The 6207-nt window shown below is 37.8% G+C and overlaps 1 pseudogene; it reads left to right on the top strand.

The window, feature by feature from the left end:
* The first annotated feature begins 2445 nt into the window (after positions 1 to 2445).
* On the top strand, positions 2446 to 2689 carry LOC121477401 (annotated as a pseudogene).
* The last annotated feature ends 3518 nt before the right edge of the window (positions 2690 to 6207 follow it).

Here is a 6207-nt window from a genome sequence, read left to right as displayed (position 1 = left end):
CTTAGCAACACTGTACATGTATACAGATAATTTATATTTCAGTTTATTGTCTTCTCATATAGTTCAACATTTTTTAACTCTTAATATTGCCATATATTTATGATTGAGTAGATTAATCATGAGCTTTCCCTTAAATGATTTGCCATCAAAAGTTTTTCAATAAGGAACAAAGATACATCCTCTTTAAAAAGTCATATGCACAAAGAGGTTCACTGGTTTCACTAACTAGTTAAAACTTAAGTGTTTGACATAAGTAAATAGTTGCAAGTTTTCGAAGGATGGAGGCATTAAAAATAAAGATATAGGGAAAAATCTTATGAAATAGTATGCACAAATGATTCTAATGATGGTATGAGAGAAAGGGAGGGAGGGAAATAAAACAGAAAAGTAAAGTAGAAAAAGCAAATGAAAAAAATTCAAGAAACAATGGTGATAACAGAAAATGATGAAGTAAGTCAGTTAACCTAAAATCCTAATATTTATTGGAGGAGCAAAGAAATGAAATACTTAGTTTTAAATATAACAGAAGATATGGGGCAGCCCTGGTGGTTCAGTGGTTTAGCGCCGCCTTTAGCCCAGGGCGGGATCCTGGAGACCCAGGATCGAGTCCCACTTTAGGCTTCCTGCATGGAGACTGCTTCTCCCTCTGCCTGTGTCTCTGCCTCTCTCTCTCTCTGTCTGTCTTCCATGAATAAATAAATAAAATCTTTAAAAAAAACACACACACAGAAGATATGTAAGGTTTCTATGCTGAAAACAGCAAAACAGAGGAAAGATATGGGGAAAATACTGAATAAGTGGAGAGGTACATGGTACTCATTAATTAGACGGTTCCATATTGACAATTTCCCTAAAATTGTTCTATAGATCCAATGCAATCCTACTCAAAATCTCAGAAGAAATTTTTGTTGAAATTGATTAGTTGATTATAAAACATACGAAAAGGCAAAGAAAGTAGAATAATTTTTTAAAAAGTAAAATAATCAAAACAATTTAAAAGAAGAAGAAGAACAAAGTTTAAGGACTCAGCACCACCTAAATTTAAGCCTTTTTATAAAACTCTAGTGATCAGGATAATTTAGTATTGACGAAAAAGATAGATAAATCAATTCAACAAAATAGGGAGCATACAAATGGATTCACATGTAAATGATCAAATTATTTCCAACAAAGTTGCAAAGGTAACTTAATAAGGGGAAGACTAGTTTTCTCAACGAATAGTGTTGGAACCATTGGATATCTGTGAATAAATAAACAAATAAATAAATAAAAATGCCCAGACCTTGCACCATTTACAATCACTAACCCATAACCTAAATCTAAAACTATCACATTTCTACTAGGAAACACAGGAAAACTACCAGTGACCTTGATTTAGGCAAAGGTTTCTTAAACACCAAAAACATGAGCCATAAATGAAAAAAAAAATCAATTAATTGAACTTCATCAGAAATAAAAACCCTTTTTCACTGAAAGACTCCATTAATAAAATTTAAAAAGCGAGCTGCTGACCAGAAGAAAATACTTACGAAGAGTATATTTGATAATTAATTTGTGTATAAAAGATATAAAGAGCTCTCAAAACTAAATATCAATAAATCACCTTATTAAAAATGGGAGGGGGGGAAAATAAAAAATAAAAAAATAAAAATGGGAGGAGGATTTATACAGATACTTAAGCAAGGAAATATATGTACGGAAAATAAGCACATGAAAACATGTTTCAAAAAAAAGAAAGAAAACATGTTTCATCATCATTAGTCAGTAGAAAAAAACCAAAGTAAAGCCACAGTGAGATAAACACTACATGCTTATTAGAAGAGTTAAACTTCAAACAACACCAACAAATTGTTAATTGTTAATACCAAGCAGGGATGTAGAGTGACTGGAATGCTCATGCAAAGCCAGTGACAATGCAAAAGTTGCAACTACTTTGGAAAACAGTTTGGCAATTTCTTTTTTTTTTTTTTTAATTTTTTTAAAAATTTATTTATGATAGTCACACAGAGCACACAGAGAGAGAGAGAGAGGCAGAGACATAGGCAGAGGGAGAAGCAGGCTCCATGCACCGGGAGCCCGACGTGGGATTCAATCCCGGGTCTCCAGGATCGCACCCTGGGCCAAAGGCAGGCACCAAACCGCTGCGTCACCCAGGGTTCCCCAGTTTGGCAATTTCTTATAAAGTGAGACACACACTTACCATATGACCCAAAGATCGCACAACTAGGTATTCATGCAAGTGAAATGAAAACTGAGTTTCACAACAAATGAATGTTTACAGTGGATTCATTCACAATGATCAAAACTGGAAATGACCCAAATGGCCCTCAGCTGGTGAGTAGATAAGCAAACTGGTACAATCACAATATGGGATACCTCACAATTTAAAAAATTAATTACTGATACATGCAACCCTATAGGTGAGTCTCAAATGCATGAGGCTAAATGAAAGAAAGAAGATTTCTTGGCAACCGTGGTGCACTGTGGTTGAAGATGCTGCCTGGGATTAGCCATGTGCTTGCTCATCCCTGTAGTAGCCACTGTGCAATAGATCCATGGGTTCACTAACGGGATCAAGGCAAAAAGACTTGTCCATTATTCACATCAGTGGAGTTTGATGGGAAGAGATAGGTGTATCTCTAGAGTTAATCATTACTATGTGTCAAAGGGTTTGGAGACTATCCATTAAAAAAACATTCTACTATTTACTAAAAATAACTGGGTTAGGCTCATCTACTTCTGCTAGAAGGTTATGCAGTGTATCATGTATGTATACATGTATGTATGTAGTATGCAGTGTGTATTAATGAGGAGCTTTACAAAAACAATGAAAAAGTTAAAAGAAAAAAGAAAGAAGACTCAAAAGACTAATGCTTTATGAATCATTTTATATGATGTGTAAGGAAAAACTGGGAGAAGAAAACAGATCTGGATTGTCAGGGGTGAGGCTGGGTGGAGGATTGGCTGCAAACTGGCATCAAACAGCTTTTTGGGTTCATGGGACTAGCTAGGATCTTAATCGTGTTGGTGGCTACATGACTATAAAAGCTGACGGACAGAATCATACATTAAAGAGGGTGACTCTTACTTTTCATAAACTGTCTCAATCACTGATGTAATCAAGAAAAGTAATTGAGAGTTTTCTTTTAATCCCTGTACCCAAAAGAATATACCTTTTCACATCTGAGTGTCGATGCATAAAGAAACATGAAAAGTGCCCTTAATTCATCGGCTAGGGACAGAGTTTGAAGACAGGAAATTTCAGGTGTGAAAAGGCTCATTTCCATGGAAAGGCCAAGAGAGGCAGACCCTAAAGGCACAGGTGGAGAGGCTGGAAAGAAGCACTCCTTCTGTGGTACAACAAAGGAAAGATATAAAGATTAGAAGTACCCATTAGGGTACCCTGTGTTTTGAAACCATTGCTGGAGAATCTGTAATGATAGGAACAAAGGTTCTGCAGTCAACTGAGGAAAGGAAGAGAATTAAAAAAATTCCAAAACATTTGTGCTGGTCCTTTTAATAAGAAGCTTAAGTCAATTCAATTCAATAAATATTGTAGCCTGTGGGCTGGCCCCTGGGAGCCAGCTCTGGAGAATACCATTTCTACAGCACAGTCCTCTCAGGGGGGTTGTCCAGTTAAATAAAAGCACTCAAGAGAAGGACATGCTTTGGCGGCCTGCCTCATCCTCTCTCTGCTCCCTGGGACTCCACGGGGAAGTTGCCACCCTTACCAGATGAATGAGTGGGAGATCCACAGGGCTCTTGGGTGCCTATGACTGGCACACACTAGCAGGAGTCAACATTCTTCCTCTGAACTTCCTATTTTTTTTAAAGAGTTTGTTTATTTATTCATTAGAGGCACAGAGAGAGAGAGAGAGAGAGGCAGAGACACAGCCAGAGGGAGAAGCAGGCTCCATGCAGGGAGTCTGACACGGGACTCTATCCTGGGGGTCTCCAGGATCACATCCCGGGCTGAAGGCGGCACTAAACCGCTGATCCACCTGGGCTGCCCTGAACTTCCTATTTAAATTGGCTTGAACTACATTCATTCCTTAGAAGCTGGAAGGGAGCATATGTCAAATATTAGCTATGAAGGAGATACAAGTGTGGAGGCCGAGAAAATTAAGGCCATTCCACCTTAAGTTCAGCGTCAGCACAAGTACAGCCATCTCAGGCCCCTGTGAAGAAGAGCTGAAACTTACATTACTTCAGTTACAGGGGAAAAAACAGCTTACAGCTTAACGCCCTAGAAAGTTCCATATTAGAATGAGAACAGAGCTCAAGCCAGTGGCAGGAACCCCCATATTAAAATGAGAACAGAGCTCAATGCCCTTGAAAGCCCCATATCAGAATGTAAACAGAACTTGAAAAATTCCTCGACCCCTCCTGGAGGTCCCCTAGACCAGCCCATAAAACTAAGCAGGAACCCACCTGGGGGGGAGGGGGGTCCAAATCCCTGCTCCGCTGTGCTGTGTCGGGTATACTTGGACCCAAGCTCAAATTTGTAAATAAACCCTCGTGTGTTTGCATCAGTGTTGGCTCCTTGGTGGTTTCTTGGATACGTAATCTTGGGCACAACAACAAGGATGCCTCAAAATGATGTTGGATTCTTGAAAATCTCAGCAAATGTGAAAGGAAGCCCAGGGAAGGTAGTTTGTGAAGACAAGCAGGTGCTGCTTTAAAGATCTCCACACACCCCCATCCCCACGCCTGCCATCAGCCTTATCCTCTGGTGATCAGAACTTCCACACATTCATTTAGTACATGTCTTAAAATCCCACAGACACACTGAAGGCCCAAGCACAGAAATAGAATGATTTGTTAAGGTCTACTTGAATAATCATGGATAAAAAGTAAGGAAAAAGACCCAATATTTTACACTGAACTTTTTAATAAGGCTATAATCTCTCAGTCTATGCATAGAAACTGGCAATTCTATATATAATGGATGGGTTTTGCCACCAAAAGTCTATTAATGTTAATGAGAAAGCAAAAGCATATCTTTGCAAAATAAGTTTGAAAAGGAATCGCTTACTAAAATATTCACAAAACAGCATGGTTATATAAAACTGAAGAATATTAAAGAATTTAAAAATCTACATTACAAATGAAAATGGGAAAGGCACTTTATAACCCACACAGGTACTGAATCCTAGCAAAGTGAGAAAATGAAGCAAGAGAACAGAAATCGTAGAAGTAAATATTCATTGTAAGCTGGAAACTTGAGAAATTGTCTGTATTGCTATAGTCTAAGCCACCTTTTTCCTTTTTGTCCTTATTTCCATTTAGATGAACAAAAAGAAACTGTGGAAGACAATCAAACTGGATCACTTTAAACACTGGATAATGAGATGAGTGTCAAGTTCATGGAGGGCTAACCTGGTTGGAAAATGTAGACTAAGGGAAGCTTACGTCAAGGTCCAGTTCAATAGCTCCTACTGATTTTTTCCACAGGGAAACTTACAAATATTCTTACAAATGTTTGTCATTGTATAAACCCTGAGATGAGAGGTTTCTGATTCATAATTACCAAAAATGAAAAGAACTCAAATATTTTGCAACTGGTGAATGGACAAGCACATTTTGGTATACTCATACAATGGGATACCACACAGCAGTAAAAATGAACGAACTGATACTTGCATTTAAGTGGGAATGTATCCTATTTCATATAAGTAATTCCATCGTTTACCCATCTCTGCCAAAACAAGGATTGATGTCTCCTGGTGAATAATAAAAATAGCAATGACAAAGGAATATGGCTCATTTCAATCCAGTGCTTTCTATGTGCTGAGTGTTCTTCTAAATGCCTTACATATACTCACTCACCAGTCGCAAAGTCTCCATAAAGTAGGTCATGTGATTATCTTCTTTTTTAGATGAGAAAAATCTAAGAAAAGAAAGGTCATTGACTTGCTCAAGGCCACATGGTCAATAAGGGGCACAGCCAGGATTCAAACCCCTACTGACATCATCTAAACTCCCTATTGACTGGAACTACCTGCTTCTTAGAAGATCTTGGCTTTTATTGAAATTCCTGTTTTCCTTGATAGTACCAAAATTCCTTGCTAAATGCTAAATCATGTCTTAACAGACAGATATAATATCCTCTAGGTGGAACAGAAAAATGTATGCCAAGGATGTGAGTGCTTCCAGGTTTGCATAAATTACAATTTATTACATATTGTCATTACGGTTTTTGTTTAC

This window comes from Vulpes lagopus, chromosome 17 (assembly GCF_018345385.1).
Source record: "Vulpes lagopus strain Blue_001 chromosome 17, ASM1834538v1, whole genome shotgun sequence".
In the NCBI taxonomy this organism is placed as follows: domain Eukaryota; kingdom Metazoa; phylum Chordata; class Mammalia; order Carnivora; family Canidae; genus Vulpes; species Vulpes lagopus.
The sequence above is the reverse complement of the archived record's forward strand: the minus strand, read 5'-3'. Positions and strand labels throughout refer to the sequence as shown.